Here is a 19163-nt window from a genome sequence, read left to right on the forward strand (position 1 = left end):
CCAGTATGGGATTAATATCCAAAATACATAAATAACTTCTACAACTCAACACCAAAAAAAAAAAAATCCAAATGATCCAATTAAAAAATGTGCAGAACACCCGAAGAGACATTTTTCCAAAGAAGAAATACGGATGGCCAACAGGCACATGAGCAGATGCTCAAGATCACTAAGGATCCGGGAAATGCAGATCAAAACCACAAGGAGATACCATCTTACACCTGCCAGAATGGCTAAACTAAAAAAGACAAGAAATAATAAGTCTTGGTGAGGATGTAGAGAAGGAATCCTCGTGCACTGTTGGTGGGAATGCGAGCAGGTGCAGCCACTGTGGAAAACAGTATGGAGGTTCCTCCCAAAATTAAAAATAGAATTACCATGTGATCCAATCATTCCACTATTTGGTATTTGCCCAAAGAAAACAAAACACCTGCTCCAAAAGACTTCCGCATCTGTGTTTATTGAAGCACTATTTATAACAGCCAAGATATGAGAGCAACCTGAGTGTCTATCAATACAGGAATAAAGAAGATGACACATAAAATATATAAAATGGAATATTGTGCAGCCATAAGGAAGGATGAGATTTTGCCATTTATGACAATATGGATGGACATAGAGGGTATTATTGTAAGTGAAATAAATCAGACAGAGAATGCCATATGATTTCAATCATAGGCAGAGTCTAAAAAACAAAACAAATGAATAAACATTGGTGATGGGCCAAATGGGTACGAGGAGTGGGAGATCAGGTTTCCAGTTACAGAGGGAACGAGTCACAGGAATAAAAGGCATAGCACAGGCAATATAGTCGATAGTATTGGAATACTGTTGTGTGGGGACAGACAGTGACCCTTGTGGAAAGCACAGCACATATAGTACACCCGAAACTAATGTAAGATGGTGTGCCGCCTGCACTCAAATTAAATTAAAAAAAAAAAACAACAGATCAAGAGGTCCTATAAATCAATAAGAAAAAGATAACTAACTCAACTAAAAGGAAAATCCAAGCCATCTGCCCAACAGAACTAGCATGTGAGCTTTGGATATCATCGTGATGTTTCCAGCAGCCACACTCAAATTAGGGAAAGCAGCATGTCTATATTATAATTGAACAACATATGATCCATATGAAAATGTTAGCGAGAGATTTTACACTCTTTTCCTTAGACTAAGTCTTCGGAATCTCTTGTGTATTTTATACTAATGGCACATCTCAGCTGAGGCTAGCCACGTGTCCAGAGCTTGACAGCCGTATTTGGCTAGTGTCTACCACTCCTGACTGCACAGGTCAAAGCAATTCACAAAAGAAATATAAATGGCCAATACACCAAACTCTGCCCCACCTCTAGCATCACGGGCATGCCCGTAAGAGAAACAAGTAGAGACCACACTTCACCCATCACACTGACAAACACTGAAAGAACGGAAATTATTAGAAGCTAGTCCTAGGTACAAAGAATTCTATTATATGATAGGAACAGCAACAGGAAAAGGAGGAAAGAAACAAACAGGAGGGAGGGAAAGAAACAGCTCAGGAAGCAGATGGGGGAAGGCAGGTTAGAGAGCATTCGTGCACCAGAAACTGTACAGTGATTCCAAATAATTATTTGAACTATAGGTACTAATATGGAAAGTGCCTTAAAAAATAACAAAAGAGAGAAACGAATTTGTGGAAATTTTTAGGTAATTGGATTTATATAATATAAATCATTTTTTAGGTTTTCGTGTATGTGTGTGTATACATATACACACACATACACAAAAACCTAAAAAATATATATATACACACACACACACACACGTTTCTAAATGTATAGACCATTATCTGAAAGGATAATAGCTCAAAATATTAATAGGAAGGGGGCGTCTGGTAGCTCAATGGGTCAAAGCCTCTGCCTTCGGCTCAGTCATGATCGCAGAGTCCTGGGATCAAGCCCCGAGTCGGGCTCTCTGCTCAGTGGGGAGCATGCATCCCTTTCTCTCTCTCTCTGCTTGCTTGTGATCTCTGTCAAATAAATAAATCTTTAAAAAATATATTAATAGGAGGGTCCTGTGATAGGGGATGTAGGGGACAGGCTGGTTGATAGTGGAGAGAGAGAGTTTCTTTTACGTGATGTGTAAATTTCTGCGGTAAGTACATGCTAGACTTGAAACTGGAGGAGGCTTTCTTTTTAGACATGGGAGGCTCGATAAGCCACAATTAAGAATTCAAACTTCTCTAGCATCCATGTTCCATGGAGCTGATTCTCTCAATTTTTCTTGTCCTTGAGAATGTGCTGAGGTCACTCTGGGGAGTGAGAGCTTGTGATATGTATTTTGACGGTTGTTGTAAATATTGCGTGATCAGTAGCTATTTTTTGATCATTCCGATCTAAATAGCTCAACATTGAGAGTGTTTCACTCCATCCAAATTTGGTATGTCCTTCGACGATCTTTGTCTGGACAGATGCTGGAGCGCAAGATCTCCCAGTGAGCACTGAGAGTATCAAGCTACGAAGACGGGAGAAAGAAGACTCAGCCCACTGAGCATCATCTAAGGAACAGAGAAGTAAACTGCAAACTCTGGTTTTCCTAACAGCAGAGCGATGTTGGGGGTCTTCATGTCAACAACCCAAACTGTTAATAAAAGGTGAGATTTAATTGGCATGTATCTTTTGCCCTTCCTTCATTCTTCCTCATTTCTTTTACTTGAGAGAGTGTGTACAAGCAGGGAGAGGGGCAGAGGGAGAAGGAGACGCCCCGCTGAGCAGGGAGCCCAATGTGGGGCTCGATCCCAGGACTCTGAGATTGTGACCTGAGTCAGACAGATAACCAACTGAGCCACCCCAGCGTCCCTTTTGTTTCTTTGAGCCTGGAATGAAGATATGTAATTTCCAAATGGAGACCGGAAGCCACTAAGGATAGTGTCGAAGGCCTCCAAATATCACCAGATGACCTGCTTAAGAAAGTGATACAAGATTTACTAGGAAGGGAGAACAGAACCTTGCCAGCATCTCAGCAGCAATTCTTACTAAACTGTTGTTGGAAATGAGCTGTTGGCTCTAGAGAGTAGACTGTTGCCCCAGGTGTATGGAAATTTCCGGAAGCAATAGGGAAGTTACTTATTGGTCACAGTCCTTTCCTTGAGCCAAGTATTCTAGAAACAAAGACGAGGTCATTCTTAGTTGGGCATTTCCCCACTGAGTCTTTGTTGTCAAATTCTCATCTTTTAACCCAGCAGTGGACATCGGTGGTCCCAGTTCTCAATCTTACTATCTGTATGGCTGATTGTTGGTGGCTGCTGTTCTCAGTGGTGAGTGGGAGTCTAGAAGGAATCTGGGTACATTAAAACCGAATGGCTGGGCAAGCTCTGGACTTCCCAAATTTCTTAGTATATGAAAAAAATATTTATTTAAGCCAACGTAGTTAAGTTTGGCTTACAGGCAGCAAAATTCAATTTGTAATGATAAACCTTGAGAAGGAAGAGTTGTCAGGTGTTAAGAAGCCCCAGGCTCTTAAGGAATTTTCTGCAAAGAGAGAAGTGACCATGGGCCAAGGATGAAAGCCTTCTCAGCCATGCTAAGGAGATTGATTGGGTTTGATCTGAGGCATGAGGGGGAGGCCCTTAAGAATTAGTTAAAAAGTGGGTGCCTGGGTGGCTCAGTGGGTTAAGCCTCTGCCTTTGGCTCAGGTCATGATCTCAGGGTCCTGGGATTGAGCCCCGCATCTGGCTCTCTTCCCAGAAGAAAGCCTGCTTCCCCCCCTTCTTTCTCTCTGCCTACCTCTCTGTCTGCTTGTGATCTCTGTCTGTCAAATAAATAAATAAAATCTTAAAAAAAAAAAAAGAATTAGTCAAAAAGTGACATGACCAGATTTGTGTTTTGGAAAACTCTGATGGCATTTTGGAGTATAAATCAGAGAGAGGCAAGACGGGAGTCAAGAAGACCCACTGAGGCAACAACCAAAAATAAATGACAAGAATCAGAGTTCCACCCCTCCCCCCACTTGTGCGCGCTCAGTCTCTCTCATAAATGAGTGAAGAAATCTTTTAAAAGTATATATGTCCACGGTCTCTACATACTCTAGGTAAGCCATACCGGAAGAATGACATATCCTAATTCTGCCTGCCATAGTCCTTCTTCAAATACACACACCCTGTCTTTACCTTGTGTCCGTTCGTTCTCCTACTCAACGGAGGCAACTCTGCACTATCATTTTCCCTTCCTAGCTCAGGGAATCCCAGCAACCATTTCGCGTCTCAGTAAGAGGAAGACCTCCGTCTTTGTCCTTGCCCTGCCGGAGGGCACGGTAACAACATTCCTCCAGCGGTCTTCCTCTTCTGTTTCAGAAACTCTTTAAGTAATAGATGGTCAGTTAGCCAACTCCTTAAATTCTTCTTCTTTCACGCCAGTGGGCATCATGGGCTGTTGTGAAATTGCCTCTTGGAATCATCCCATAGCTTGCATGATGGAGAGCTCTACAGCTGACCTCTTGGGAGCTCATTAGAAATAACAAATTGTCCTTTGAATCGTCCTATGATCTGTCCCATTTTCCAGCCTTTTTGTTTGTTTGTTTTTGTTTTCAAACATCTGTTGAATTCCTTCTATCCATCTGGAACCGTGATGGAAGCAGCAGACACTAGAGCCGCGCTATTTCCTCTAACCTTTTGGACTCCCTGATATGCACGGCCTTCGTTCTTCGTTCCTCTCTGCATCATTTCCTCTGTGACTGGCCCCTTGCCCAGCATGGTCCCTCCCTGTCCCAAGCCTGTGTCTTCCTTCCTACTCCATACACACTGCTGCCCTCCCCAAGCTTCCAGATCTTTCTTCTCCAGTTTCATCCCCAATTCCTCAGTCACTTGCCTCCCTGTCATCCCCAGTCCCCTCAGAACACCTGTCAGCTCTCCTTCACACCACACCTTCCCTTCCCAAAATGGGTGGCATATTTTACTTTTATAAAAATAGAATATGACGGGTGCGTGGGTGGCTCAGTGGGTTAAAGCCTCTACCTTCGGCTCAGGTCATGATCTCAGGGTCCTGGGATAGAGCCCCACATCGGGCTCTCTGCTCGGTGGGGAGCCTGCTTCCCCCTCTCTCTTTGCCTGTCTCTCTGCCTACTTGTGATCTCTCTCTCTCTCTCTCTGTCAAATAAATAAATAAAATCTTAAAAAAAATCTTTAGTATATATGTATGACATGCTTCTATGAAACACACATTGAAAATGTAAGAAAAATTAAAGATATTTTAAATCTTTGAATCCCAGACCAAAATTTGCTTTATTGATAAACTCAATCATCAGTGTTTCCGTGAAATAGTAAGAGAAAACCATTCCCTCTAGTTTAAAAAAACAGCCAAGGGCGCCTGGGTGGCTCAGTCGGTTAAGTGTCTGCCTTCCGCTCGGGTTGTGGTCCTGGGGTCCTGGGATTGAGCCCCGCATCGGGCTTCCTGCTGGGCAGAGAGCCTGCTTCTCCCTCTCCCTCTCCCCGTGCTTGCTCGCATGCTCTCTCTCTCTCTCTCTCTCTCTCTGTGTCACATAAATAAATAGAATCTTTTAAAAAAATAATAAAAGTTAGAAAGAATAGCCAATATCTATACTATCTTGTATTTTTTTAAAATATTCTATTCATTTACCTGACAGAGATCACAAGTAGGCAGAGAGGCAGGCGGGGGGAGGGGGGGGGAGCAGGCTCCCTGCTGAGCAGAGAGACAGTGAGAGAGGGAACACAAGCAGGGGCAGTGGGAGAGGGAGAAGTAGGCTTCCCGCTGAGCAGAGAGCCCGATGTGGGGCTCGATCCCAGGACCCGGAGATCATGACCTGAGCAGAAGGCAGATGCTTAACACCTGAGCCACCCAGGCGCCCCTCGTGTAATATTCTAAGTGAAGGCTTGTACACTGATGATTTGTCTGACTTAACATTTTGTTCATATGTAGTAAACAATGTCTTTAATCAGTATAAATAATTTTGATGCTGAAATGTTACCGTTCTGGCCTGTACTCTTTTCCTCTCTTTCCCCCTTCTCTCGTGCTCCTGAATTCTAGGGTATTGTCAGAATCTATTTATTTGATTCCATGTGTTCATTCAAATTTTGTGAAGGTCCTGTTATATTGCTTATACGTGTACTGCCTAGGAGGACAAAGATGAGTCCAACCATGATTCTTAGGATTTTTTTGCCAGCATTGTGCTCTGTAAATATCTGCTAATTTCAAACAATACTTTATGTGGGTATTATCTTTGGAAGAGGACACCATATATTATCTGATTTTTGTATTTTTTATCATCTGATTTTTGTATTTTTACTAGTCCACGGACATTCCTGTGATGACAAGGCATGTATCAGACTCTTTACTGCAGGCAAAAGGACAACTACACCAGGGAGAATTAGGAATGCTGACTTGAACCAATAGAATGCTGATGGGTTCCAGAACTCACCAACCACCCAAGGAGTCACATAGGATCCCACACTGATGGGGCCCATTCTAGGTCCCTTGGGTAAGTGAGGAATAGTGGCGACCTCCATCTCTATTAGTTAGCGTTCTCCAGAGGACCAGAACCAAGAGGACATAGATACATAAATAGATAGGTGATATAACATAGATATAGGAAAAATTAAATTATATCATATATCATGTATATGGAGAGATTTGTGATAGGAATTGGCTCATGTAATTATAGAGGCCAAGAAGTCCCACCATCTGTGTCTGGGAAGCACGTGCTGTAAGTCAGTCTGAGTCTGAAGGCCTGAGAACCGGGCAGCAGCCATGTCTGAGGGAGGCGAAGATGGGGTCTTGACTTCAACAGAGAGAGCAAATTCATCCTTCCTTCATCTTTTTGTTCCCCTTAGGGGATTGGATAATGCCTACCCACACTGGGAAGGGCCATGGGCTTTATTCAGCTCATCCGTTCCAATGTTAATCTCTTCTGGAAAAGCCCTCACAGATACATCCAGAAATACATTGTCCACTGTCTGGGTATCCCCTAGTGCAGCCAAGTTGACACATGAAATGAACCAGCAAACCATCCAAGGCAGTAATCTGGAGGTCTGTAAATAAGGTGTGGGTAGTAGGTTACCAGAGGCTGTCATGGAAAATGGGGGAACTCCATACTCAGGACCAGTTTTCTGTGGGCAAAAGAGGGGGCTGTCCCAGAGTCCATGTGAGAGGGTCTTGCAACACGATTCATAAAATAGTCCAAAAGAAGAATAAAATAGGGGCACCTGGGTGGCTCAGTCAGCCATTAAGCGTCTGCCTTCGGCTCAGGTCATGATCTCAGGGTCCTGGGATCAAGCTCCGCATCAAGCTCCCTGCTCAGTGGGAAGTATGCTTCTCCCTCTCCCGCTCCTCCTGCTTGTGTTCCCTCTCTTGCTGTCTCTCTCACTGTCAAATAAATAAAATCTTTAAAAAAAAAAAAAGAAAAAAGGAAAGAAAATCTGCTGTCTTTTAACTACTGACATCATTGAATAATAAAACAAAAAATGAACAATTAGCCAATTGAATGATTATAATTAAGAAATCTTTCCTAATACAAAGATTGCTGTGATGATTTCTTACACCAATTATTTTGAAAAGCTTAAATGAAACGAATAAAAAAAAACCCGAAAGTTAAAATGAAACCTAAATCTACTAAGTATGAACTTATCATACTAAGTATGAACTTAGTCATAAGTATGAACTAAATCATACTAAGTATGAACTTATCATGTAACTCAGCCTTGATTTATAAATCATATTGAAATATATGCAAGCCGAAAATGCTGAAACCATGTTTTTAATAAATATTTTAACAGTGCAATTAAAAAAAAAAATCCCAATGCAGGAGGCAAATATGGGGACATTAAAAGAGGTTTTATCCTAAGCCTTCCCGTGGATCTCTGTAAAGGTTTAGGAAGACTCTGTTGCTGAACTAATGAACGCTGCAGACTTCTCAGTGTTCCAATCTCAGGTTATGGGACATGAAATCCAGAACTTTCTCTCCCCTAATGCCTGCTGCGGGGGAGAGAAATTATGGAGGAAGGAGAAGCTAACGGAGAAACTAAGGAAGGAGAATAAGGAAGAAAAAAAGAGAAGCAAGAAGTTGGTGGAGGAATCAAACGAAAAAGGTTGAGAAAAAAGGGAGAAAGGGAAAAAGTGAGAAGAAGAAAGTAGGATGCAAAGAACGTAGGAAGGAAACTGGAAACCCAGCTGTCTGTGTGGAAAGAAGGTTTACCCGTGATTTGCTTTTACCTTTATAGACGGGGGCACACGATCTGGGGGTTATCGAGTTTTGCTTTCGTGAACACTGTTTAAAAGGCTAGAAAATCAGGGCTCCTGGGTGACTGAGCGGGTTAAGCCTCAAACTCTGGGTTTTGGCTCAGGTCATAATCTCAGGGTCCTGAGATGGAGCCCTGCACCGGGTTCCATGCTGGCTGTGGAGCCTGCTTCAGATTCTCTCTCTCTCCCTCTGCCCCTCCCCTCCCCTCCCGTGACCCCCTTCTCCCACTCCTCTCCCTATGGCTCACATGGAAGTTCCTCTCTTGCTCTCTAAAATTAAAAAAAATAATAAAATAAAATAAAAAATTTTAAAAATAAATAAATGAATAACTAGAAATTTTTATCATTTTCCTTTACTTCCCTCTCTGTCTCTTCTTGCCCAGCCACAACATTAACCTCAAACTAGGTAGAGCAGGAAAAGAGAGGAATGAGAGAAAGAAGCAGATGAGTATCTGGAAATTGCAACGAGTCACTAATGGGCGGCAGGTTCTCACAGAGACCACCACCAGAACATTCTCCTGGAAGAGATGAGCCTAATGGAAACCCTCTTGTGACGTAAGCAGCTGAGACCACTGCCAGTTTCAAAAGCGTAAGTCAAATGCGTGCAGACTCGTGGCCTCCTGACTTTCAGGGCTGTCGTAACCTATCTGCTCTCAACAGGGGTTTTCGTTTGGAGAGCAAACTTCTTGCCAAACCGTCTTTCAGCCAAAAATCATTTTCCTCTAATTCACAGGAAAAAGAGGAAGACAGAATCCCACCCATCCTTTTCTGAGCTGATTATTTTCCATTTGGAATTAATGAGCTTTCCACAAGGAGGTCAAGTTGCTTGGTTCAGATAACAAAATCGTACTTTTGCTTCACACGAGACAATTCAAACTGATGTGGATCTCAGCTGTTTGGGGACAAAGCCCTGTGTGTGACCAAAAAGAAGGAATGCCACTGTTCTGTTGAGATACAAGTTAGACTCGGAGTTCCCTCCAAATTTATCTGCCCATCATTGACAGAGGAATTCACAGTGAAAAGCTTAATATTCACCAGGGTATTTCAGATAACAAATCTGTATTTGAAAAGTCTGCCGTGGCTGGCCAGTGTTTCAGAACCTGCATTGAAAACATTAGAGAGAGGAGCGGTGGTTCTGCCCAGATATCCATTATCGGCCCATATTACACACGCGGGAAACCTCCCGGGCAAAGCCACACCTCCCGGTGACATGGTACTGGGGCATCTACTGAGTAGACAGCTGTGAGCCCAGGCACCTGATCATCACTGAGACTCCCGCTCTACAAGCAGCGATGGACAGACAAGACAGACAGAGAGAAGCCCAGGGGTAGAAATTCCTCTCTAGAGCTCCCACCAAGCAGGAATTCTTTTTTTTTTTTTAAGATTTTATTTATTTATTTGAGAGAGAGAGAGAGCACAAGCAGGAGTGGCAGGCAGAAGGAAAAGCAGGCTCCCTTCTTAGCAGGGAGCCCAGTGTGGGACTTGACCCCAGGACCCTGGGGTCATGACCTGAGCAGAAGGCAGACGCTTAACCGACTGAGCCACCCAGGCATCCCACCCTGTGGGAGTTCTTAAGGTCAGAAGAGTGAAAAAGCAGAGCTCAAAGCTGTTCTTGGGCACAAACAGAAACTAATCTGAGAACCAGAAAATGGGATGATCTTTCTAGTCAGGCACATTTTTTTTTTTAATTTGACAGACAGAGATCACAAGCAGGCAGAGAGGCAGGCAGAGAGAGAGAGGAGGAAGCAGACTCCCCACTGGGCAGAGAACCCGACGTGGGGCTCAATCCCAGGACCCTGGGATCATGACCTGAGCCGAAGGCAGAGGCTTTAATCCACTGAGGCACCCAGGCGCCCCTCAGGCACATATTTAATGAAAATACTCAAATTGCAGACACAATGATGTTATCTTCTTTGGAAAAGAAGGGAGATAGTGAGCTTCTGCTTCCTGCCCACCTGAAGAGATACCCAGACCTAGTTCAGAGGGTTGGGAAATGGCAATAAAGGGCTTGGAGAGGAATAGGGCACACAAAGGAAAAATCATGGCTCAGCCAAGGACAGGGACCAGGAGGGCTCTCTCCCACAATGGGACTTGGGGTCTTGGAATAAAAATGTAGAGATCACTTTTCAAATATCATTATAAAGCACAAACATTGAAAAATAAGCATGGTAAGCATGAGTTTATAGTCCAATGAATTTGTAGGGGTTTTTTTGTTTGTTTGTTTGTTTGAATTTGTAGTTTTGTAGGTGAAGATGAACAGGGCAGGAAGTAGCCATGTTACACCTATCAACTGTGACCAGTTTTCATTTTTGTTATGTGTCTCATTATGTCCTGGAAGATGGTGACACCAGTAAGAAGGGGACCAGAACAGATCCTGAAGCAATGCACAGGTCACCTTTATCTTCACTTCTGTGCAGGGCCAAGGAGTAAAATTACATGAAGAAGAAAGAAGAAAAGAAAAAGAAGAAAGAAAGGAAGAAATCCCTATGAAACACCAAAGTGTCCTATTGCAGAAGGCAAGTTTATATGAGGAAAAGAGTTCATTTGTTCAACAAGTATTTATTGAACACCTACTATGTGCTTAGTCAGTGCATGCTGAGAGTGCGATAGCCATCAAAACAATGTTCTCCTGTTTATGCACCTTTGTTCAAATGGAGGAAACACATAGTAAACAAATAAACAAAACAGTGTTTGATGGAGAGAAATAATATGAATAAAATTAAGTGGAGTAAGGGGAAAAGGTGTAAGGGTGATGCTATTAAATAGAATAATCAGTGAAGGAAGGACTCTGAATAAATGCCTTTCCAGGAGAGGCCTAAATGAAATAAGGAAGGGAGGCATGTGCTGGGTAAAGAAAACTGTGCAAAGGCCCTGAGGCAGCAGGTATATGCTTAAGGCAAGAAGCATATGCAACAGGAAGCCCGCATGTGCTCCAGGCAAGGAGGCAAGTAGGGCCGGAGTGGAGTTAGTGAGGGTGAATTCACCTCAGCAGACCTCTCCCTTTCAGTAAAGGAACTGAACACAAAAGGGCTAATTACCTAATTAATTTGTAGCTTCTATCCCAAAGGATTATCAGTCACAAACCTAGACAGCCCTGAGTGACTTATGTGAGTTCACCTCATTGGTCCGTGGTAGAATTAGAAGTTTAGAACTGCTGCTAATCCGTCCAGCATGTTTGGGCCAATTAGGAAAATGTGTCTCTTCCTCTCGGAAAATGCCACTTCACGCTGGCGTGCACTCATTGGCAGGCCTTGCCTCCTCAGTCCCGTCCTCCTGGGGCTGGGCCCAACCTGCGCAGCAACACTCGGTGGCCCAGAATCAAGAGTTTCTTGCCTGGACCCTAACACCTCCCCTCATGATCAGATAATTTCCCAAGACATTAGTTTTCTGTTTGAAGTCTTAGCGAATTCTGACCTGAGAGCTCATTTGGCGGCTGGTACGCAGCCATGTTTCTTGGACTCCCTTGGTCTATGCTGGAAATGGCTGACTCCGGGGGAAAGATGGGTTTGCTTGACCACAGATGGAGGATGAGCTGCTCCTTGGCTTCTGTTGCTACTGTCACAAATTACCACAAGCGTTGTGGCTGAAAACAACATAAATGTATGACGGTTCTGGAGGTCGGAAGTCCTCAACTCAAGGTGTCAGCAGGGTCCCCTTCCCTCTGGAGGCCGCAGCGGAGAGCCCTTTTCCTTATCTTTTCCAGCATCTAGGGGCCACCTGCATTCCTTGCTTTGTGACTCTTCCATCTTTCTTCAGAGGCAGGAGCATAGCGTCTTCAAATTTCTCCCTCTCTCTTCCTCCCCCATCATCTCTGCCTCCATTGTCTCCTCCCCTCCTCTGACTCTGTCAGGGTGTCCTCTCCTAAGGACACTTGTGAATACATCAGGTCTGTCTGCGTGGATAATCCAGGATAATCGTCCCATCTCGAGGTCCTAAATTTAACCACTTCTGCAAAATTCCTTTGCCATGCTAAGCGACGTGGCAGTTTCCAGGAATTAGGACGTGGACAGAGTTGCAGGGGCATAATTCCATCCACCACAAGATATAATAAGGCAGCTCCGTCACTGAGAAGGTCCCTTGCCCTAGACGGTTCCTGGCCTTCAAACTTCCTTCAGAGACTCATTCTTCACCCCTGGAAGGCTTTCTGAGTTTTTAAGACTTCCCTGGTATGAAATAAATGCCCGCTGGGAGATATGACAGGGTAAGCTTTATCTGTAGAGATTTCAGCAAGAGAAGGAAGACTGTGGGAAAATGATCTAAAAATATGAGGAAGGGGTGTTTGTGACCTGTGAGCAAAAAGCCGTTACTTCCCAGTTTTTGCAAAAAGCTAACTTATGCTCTAGAGAGAGTGCATGACTAGGAATCTCAAAGTCCAGTCTTTAACTACTTGTTAAGCACAAAAATTGCCCTTTGTTTGTGCCTCATTTTCCTCATTGTGAACTAAGAATCACAGCTGTCCTCCTGCACTGTGGCATGGTGTGTAGATGACATTAAAAAACCTGCCCCTTAGGATGGATGCCTGGGTAGCTCAGTCGGTTAAGCGTCTGCCATCAGCTCAGGTCCTGGTCCCCTGATCGAGCCTCATGTCAGCTTCTCCCCTCAGCAGGGAGCTTCCCTCTTCCTCTGTCCCTCCACACCTGTTTCTTTGGGCTCTCAAGTAAATACATTTTTAAAAAATAAAATAAAAACCTATACATGGAAGCCCTTGGACAGGTATAACACATGAGAAGAGTGAACACTCTTTGTGATAAAGCTTCAACATGACCACTGACAAGTGCTTTTTGACACAGATGCTCTCATTACCCCCATTTAACAGGTGAAGAGACCGAGGCTTGGGTCAGATAACCTGAGAAGGTCCCACAGTGAGGTGACAGCAGGACTGTGATGTGAACTTAATTCTAGACTCTCTGCTTTTTATCTCAATAGATTATTCTGCGTGTAGGACAGCTGTGGGGAAACTGCAAACCGCGGGGATCACAGCGCTGGGCACGGCACTTGACTGTGATTACAGAAAGGAGGCAGGAAAGATAAAGCCAAGCTGTCTTTAAAATTAGAAAAAGTGGTAATTTCAAGGCAAATGAGCTTTGCAAAGGGAATAATTGTAGTTGAGGGGGAATGAGCCATTTTAAACCGCAGGCATCTGGGATGCAAATCAGCAGAGACTGGTGCTGCCTCCCCGCAACGCCCATCCCACCTCCCTGCCCCGCCCCCCACTCTGGGGCGGATACAGCAATGGCCAGTTTCAGGCACCACACTTTATTTTGGCTTTTTGGGTTAATTTTTAAAGGTTTTATTATTTATTTATTTGCCAGAGAGAGAGAAAGAGCGAGCATGAGCACTAGCAGGGGGAGTGGCAGGCAGAGGGAGAAGCAGGCTCCCTGCTGAGCAAGGATTTTTCCCAATGCGGGACTTGATCCCCGGACCCTGAGATCATGAACTGAGCTGAAGGCAGACGCTCAACAACTGAGGCAGCCAGGCGTCCTTAGTTTGTTTTTAAATTATTAAACACTCAAGACTTTAGAAAAGAAGAAAAGAAAAGAAAATCCCAAAGATATCAGAAGGAAGAAAGTAAGCTGATTTATGAATGAACACATTAGAAACCGGGACATCACTCAAATTAACAAATACATTCAAATGGGGCTCCTTTAATAAGAAAATGCCCCCCTAAAATAGATGAATCCTGAAATTTCCATCAAGAAAAACACAAATGAATGAAGAAAAATTAATAAGAAAAAATACAAGAGAAACCACGGGGCAGATTAAATAAATGAGACCATTATAAATAACATAGTAAATACTTCAATCTAGGCAAATGTAATTCCCCCCCCCAAAAAAAATTAAAAATTGACACTAGAAGAGATGCAAAACAGGAATAATCCAGTAGGAACCTATTTCCCTGGCCTGGGTCCCATTAAATCTTCCCATGAACATTTGAGAATGCCGCTCACATCTCTGCAGGCTGAACTCCTACCCTCTGCTTCCTCCTTTCTTTCAACCACCCCGCTTCCCCCAGAGGACCCCTCCCGCTTCAGCCCTTCCTTTATCTCCACTCCCATTCCATCCACCCCAGCACGGACCCCCTCGCCCTGCACCCCCCCACCTTTGCACAACTCAGGCTCAATTCTGAACAAGCTTCCCTCCAACTTAATGTATTTTTAATTTGTTAATTAGTTGTGAACTTACTGTGTTAATCGTGAACAAAAGCCACCCAAGTCCCTGTTCTCAGATGACACATTTTGAGTGGGTGGGAGGCGGATCATTATTATAGCTCCCGAGGCATAAGGGGAATGAAGAAAAATAAAGCGGACCTTGAACCTCCCTGGTGTGTGCTCGGCTTCCTGAATTGCTGATGAATTGCAAGATGGATTTTCCTCTGCCTCTATAGCTGGTTTTATCTTTTTCTTTCTTTCTTTTTTTTTTTTTTAAGATTATCAGGCATGCTTTAGTCTGATTATCTAGGCTGAAAAGAGAGAACACATAGGCATAGCAATACATTTAATTAATCCACATAACAAGCCGGTCAGGTAGATACTATAACGATATCATCACTTTTTTTTCCCTCTTTCTTTCTTTCTTTCTTTTAAACGGATGTAGACACTGAGCTGCAGAGATGAAGGGACTTTCTCCAAGTCTCAGGGCTAAGCAGTGGCTGACCTGACATTTGAACCAGCCTGTGTGTCTCTGGAGTTCGCGTTCTTAGTCTGTCTGCACTCCTGCCTGAGGTCACCTTCCAGCAGCTCCCGCCACTCTGCTCCTTTCCGCATCACAGCTCTGGTGCAGTGTCTTTTTAGTCTTTGCTATGTTTGTTCAAAAACCATTGCTCCGCTTTTCCAAGCCTCACCCCTGCATCTCAGCCTTTCTCTTGCTCCTCCCAAGACCCTCTCTTGCCTCTATATATGCCCTTATTTTACCTTTCGAAATGGGGAACAAAACCCTGCTGTGAAATTAACATGCTTTCTTTTTGCCCTGCAGGGGGCACAGACCTTGGCCCTAGTTGTCTTGAGGTGTCTGTACGTCTGGGAGGAGAGGAAGATCCTTACCAAAGGAATGGTAGCAATTCCGAAAGGAGGGGCATAACCATCTTCTGACATGCAAAATGTGACCATGCCACAGGAAGGTGGCCTTAATTCCTCCCCACCTCTGTCGTGGCCTTTACCCAGGCAGACCTTGAAAGATCAACTCTTTGAAGTATAAGAAACAGTGTGTGGGGCAAGCCCTTGCCAACTGCAGGTGTCTCAGGGTTACAGGGAACTAGAGACACAGACAGGAGAGTAGGACTTAGGGGTCTGCGAGTAGAGTCAGGGGAGAAGAAAGAGAGCCTGGCAGACTGTGTGTGCTCACGGCTCCCTTCCCACACTCCACCCTGCAAGAGGACAAGGGTGTTGGAGAAATGGTCCTGGGGGACTCTGGAAGGCCACCGCTCCGCTATGCTGCCCCAAGATACAGCTCAGCCACGTCAAGGAAGATTTAGCTGCTGTGAAAAACACATTTTATAAGACGTTCCTTCTTCCATCTTTCTTGTTTCCCCCATCATTTTGTGTGTTCTTAACTTTCCCCCTTCTACTTCCTCCTTCCATTCTTTACATGTGCACCTTCTCCAAAGGTCTGTCCTCACCTTTTTTTTTTTTCCCTTTAGTGATCTCACTGTTTCTTATACTATTAATTGTCAACTCCGGGAAGAGGTCTTCCAATCCTCTCTGGGCTCCTGTGTGTATCTCCAAGCCCCCAAGTGTATTTTGACCCTTCTCTCTGCCTGTGATGACAGCTTGATACATTAAGAGCCACACATATCCCCTGCCATCTTCCAAACCACTCTTCTTGCCGTCCTACAAATGCTACTGACATCACCATTCTTTATGGATTTCCCTACTTTCCATGCGGAGGGAAAATCCTCAGCTATCCCACACGTGTTTATAATAACTGAGTAGAGTGCCTCACACACGTAAGAATAATCCCCACCTGCCAGATGCCAAGGGCTTTCCATGTGGTAACTCACTTACTCCTGGTAACGGGCCAGTGAAATTGTGACTATGATCGCTACCATTTTATAGCTATGGAAACTGAGGCACCAGGAGGCTTACGTCACACAGTCAGGAAAGGGCAGATGTCGGGATTCGAAACCAGGCAGATGGTTCCGGAGTCTGTACTCTTCACCTCTGTACTATGTCACTGCCTGCCACACTACCAATAGAGGACGGATATCAGAAATGCATAATGTCATCACAACTATGGGAAACAAATAAGCAAACCAACGATCTAAATAACTACATACAGAAAAAGGACTAGAATGAAACATGACCCTGGGTGCAGGGAGACCTGAGAGCAACTTTCCTTTCTACCCCCTTCTCTTCTGATTTTTCCAAATTTCTTATTTCGAGTATAATGTTCATAATGAAAGCATATTATATATGCAATATATAATTAATACATGAAACACTTTATATTTCATTTTATTTATTTGAGAGAGAGAGCGAGTATGCAAGAGCAGGGGGGTGGGACAAGGGGAGGGAAAACAGACTCCCGGCTGAGTGGGGGGCCCGACGCAGGGCTCGATCCCGGACCTTGGGATCATGACCTGAGGCCCAAATCAAGAGTTGGACGCTCATCTGACTAAGCCACCCAGGCGCCCCTCATTAGTTCTTCTTTTTTCTTTTTAAAGATTTTATTTATTTGTTTGACAGAGAGACAGCGAGAGTGAGAGAGGGAACACAAGCAGGGGGAGTGGGAGAGAGAGAATCAGGCTTCCCGCAGAACAGGGAGCCTGGTGCAGAGCTCGATCCCAGGACCCTGAGATCATGATCTGAGCCAAAGGCAGACACTCAATGACTGAGCCACCCAGGTGCCCCTATAGTTCATTATTAAATGAATTTTAAAAATGACTTTATTGTAACCCATTGAAACGTGGAAAATGCAATCGCAGCATACCTCTGTCCTCCAAGAACAAAAAAATAACCTTGTGGATCTCTAAGACATCTAAATCTTCCATTCCATCCCATGTTCTGGTTCTGGCTGTTATCTCCACGATACGGTGACTTCTGTGTGTATCACCATCCCACATGCCAGATTAACCTTTTTAAGACAAAGTCTTCTATCACTTCCTTATTCAAGAGCTTTCTCCTTCAGTTACTCATAGAATTCAATTCAAGCTATGCAGACTAGCATTAGACTTGCCCACAGCTTGCCCTAACCTTCTTTGTAGTCTTTTCTTCCATTTTTTCCTGATATGGTTCCTATGAGCCAATCAGCCCCGTATCATTCCTCTGCCTTGTTCTTCCTGAGCTCTCTCCACGTCCCGAGGTAACCCCGACAGAAGGCAATTGGCAGCCTGAGCCCAGCTTCTGGGCTGCTTTGGAATTAGTGCCTGCTTCCCCGTGGTCAGTGTCCACTCATCTGGTCCAATCTCCCCGGGCTCCTGGGCACCGCCTTCGGAGATCCCTTGGTGCTCGGCAGCATTGGGAGCCAGGAAGCCGGGAGTGGGTCTCAGCATTGCCGGCTCTCCCAGATCAGCTCTGAGCTAGTGTGTGGGCTTGTCCTGCTCCGTTCTCTGTCTCTCTCTGTTCTGCTTATTCCCGCAACAGAAATGACGACCTGATGTTCTGCACAGCACTTGCCCGATTTAAGCTGGATCCTGCCCAGCTCTCTTGACTTCTTTTTTTTTTTTTTAAGATTTTATTTATTTAGTGGACAGGCAGAGATCACAAATAGGCAGAGAGGCAGGCAGAGAGAGAGAGAGAGGAGGAAGCAGGCTCCCTGCAGAGCAGAGAGCCAGGGCTCCATCCCAGGACTCTGGGATCATGACCTGAGCTGAAGGCAGAGGCTTTTACCCACTGAGCCACCCCGGTGCCCCCTCTTGACTTCTCCCTTGGACCAACAACTGAATTTCCCAGCACATTACTCTGCTCACTGAATTAGACCTCCCCTCTTTGAGTCACCTGACCCTCCTAAGACCCCTGGGTCCTGGGGATAGCATGGCTTGACCTACTTAAGGGTCCCCACTGACCCCAGACTCTACTGCCTCACGCCTTCTCTGCCAGACCTGCTCCATCATTCCACCAGCTTTAAGTTGCCAAAATTTCGCACAAGGTATGGGGGTGGGGGGGATTCTTTCTGAGTTTTGACAGTTTCTGTCCAAAAAATATGCTCTTCAATCTTTTCTGCCCCTTGAGCCTTCAGTGACACTGTTCCTTCTGCCCATAAATCCCTGTGAAGGCTTATAGTCTCTACCCATCATTTTTGTGTGTGTGGTAAAATATATGTAATATAAAATTCACCATTTTAGCCTTTTTTAAGTATCTAGTTCAATAGCATTCTATCGTGAATTCACATTGTGAATTCACATAGAATTCACATCGTGTCCATTCACACGGACAGCCATCACTCTATCCATTCCCAGAGTTTTCATCGTTCCAGAAACTCGGTACCCATTAAATAATAACCCTCAACCCCATGCTTCCTCCCAGCGCTCTGGCCGCCACCACTCTACCGTCTCTCTCTGAATCTAACGCCTCTACTAGGTACCTCAGGTGAATGGAATCATATACTATTTGCTATACTGACTATCCTGAAATAGATACAACATCCATTTCATTTTTCATTTTTTGAAGTATGATTGACATATGATATTATTACACTCTCATGTGTACCACATGGTGATTCAATACTTGTATGCATTGTGCACTGATAAACAATATCCATTTTTTTTTGAAGATTGCTTTGTAGTTTATTTACATCAGAATGTAAGAAAAAGTAAGTTATTAACAATAATAAATAACTGGGGAAAAAAAAAACACAAAACAGCCATAAAATGACACAGAAGGATGGCATGTGTGAGGATCAACTCTTGTTTGCTTGTAGTCGGTAACACTGTGCCTTCCAAAACTTGGTCCTTCCGCAGTGGCAGTGTTATTTTGACTCAATATATGTAACTAATCAAGA

The 19163-nt window shown here is 44.3% G+C and overlaps 1 long non-coding RNA gene across 2 annotated transcripts; it reads left to right on the plus strand.

Moving 5' to 3' along the window:
• The first annotated feature begins 2517 nt into the window (after positions 1-2517).
• On the plus strand, positions 2518-10922 carry LOC123947576. 2 transcript variants are annotated; one of them, XR_006819766.1, is made up of 4 exons: positions 2518-2632; positions 6283-6471; positions 8612-8817; positions 10646-10922. It is a non-coding gene; the product is annotated as an uncharacterized LOC123947576 (long non-coding RNA). The 2 variants fall into 2 exon arrangements; XR_006819767.1 differs by lacking the exon at positions 8612-8817 and having other exon boundaries at positions 10567-10922.
• The last annotated feature ends 8241 nt before the right edge of the window (positions 10923-19163 follow it).

This window comes from Meles meles, chromosome 7 (assembly GCF_922984935.1).
Source record: "Meles meles chromosome 7, mMelMel3.1 paternal haplotype, whole genome shotgun sequence".
Taxonomy (NCBI): Eukaryota; Metazoa; Chordata; class Mammalia; order Carnivora; family Mustelidae; genus Meles; species Meles meles.